We start from the raw sequence: 1447 nt of genomic DNA, 5'->3' as shown, positions 1-1447 counted from the left end.
AACACCCCCCTTCTTAAAGGGGCAACACCCCCCTTCTTAAAGGGGCAACACCCCCCTTCTTAAAGGGGCAACACCCCCCTTCTTAAAGGGGCAACGGTCTCCTTCATAAAAGGGCCACGCCCCCCCTTAAAGGGGCAACGCCCCCCTTAAAGGGGCAACATCCTCTTTCTTAAAGGGGCAGAGCCCCTAAAGGAAGGGGGGGGGGAAATGGGGTGCCCGGACACCTGGGTCCCTTGGGCACCCCCCTATTTTTACGTCCCCCCCCCTCCAGAAAAACCAACGTGGTTCAGAGATTCATTTCACAGAAATGGGGGGAAGAGGGGGGGCAGGACCCGGACACCTGGGTCCCTGGGGGGAAGCTCCGCCCCCCCCTTTCCCCCCCCCACCCCAAAATGACAGATTTCACGGAAATCGAGGAAAATGAGGTGCCTCGGATGCCTGGGTCCCCCCCTGCGGGGGGAGGGGGTGTTGGGGGACCCCCCCCCCTTCATGCTGGGAGGGACCCAGGCGTCCGGGTCCCTGTAGGTCAGAGCGGGGGTAGTTTTGGGGTGCCCCCGATTTTGGGGGGACGGTGTGTCCCCCCTCCTCTGACGTCACTTCCGGGGTGCCCCTAGGAGGCGGGGGAGGGGCGGCGGGCGACACGGCGGCTCTTCAGGAGGAGGCGGAGCTGGAGGGGGGAGGGGCGGGTCAGGGGGGGACCCCAAAATGTGGGGGGGGGCCCAGGGTGAGGGGGGACATGGAGGATCCCCCCAAAAAAGGGGGTTAGGAGGGAATTTGGGGTGAAGAGGGAGGATTTGGGGTAAAGGAAGGGGATTTGGGGGTGAAGGAGGGGGATTTGGGGGTCCAAGTTGGGGGTTTGAGGTGCAGGAGGAGGATTTGGGGTACAGGAGGGGGATTTTGGGTGCAGCATGGGGAGTCGGGGTGCAGAAGGGCGATTTTGGGGCACAGGAGGGCGATTTTGGATGCAGCATGGGGAGTCGGGGTGCAGAAGGGCGATTTTGGGGTTCAGGAGGGGGATTTTGGGTGCAGCATGGGGATTCTGGATGCAGAAGGGCAATTTTGGGGCACAGGAGGGGGATTTTGGGTGCAGCATGGGGAGTCGGGGTGCAGAAGGGCGATTTTGGGGCACAGAAGGGGGATTTTGGGTGCAGCATGGGGAATCGTGGTGCAGAAAGGCAATTTTGGGGTGCAGCATGGGGAGTCGGGGTGCAGAAGGGCAATTTTGGGGCACAGGAGGGGGATTTTGGGTGCAGCATGGGGAATTGGGGTGCAGAAGGGCAATTTTGGGGCACAGGAGGGGGATTTTGGGGTGCAGCACAGGGAATCGGGGTGCAGAAGGGCAATTTTGGGGCACAGAAGGGGGATTTTGGGTGCAGCACGGGGATTTGGGGTGCAAAAGGACGATTTTGGGGCACAGGAGGGGGATTTGGGGTGCAGCATGGGGAGT

This window comes from Apteryx rowi, unplaced genomic scaffold (genome assembly GCF_003343035.1).
Source record: "Apteryx rowi isolate R43461 unplaced genomic scaffold, aptRow1 scaffold_2164, whole genome shotgun sequence".
Classification (NCBI taxonomy): Eukaryota; Metazoa; Chordata; class Aves; order Apterygiformes; family Apterygidae; genus Apteryx; species Apteryx rowi.
Note: the sequence above shows the minus strand (reverse complement) of the source record.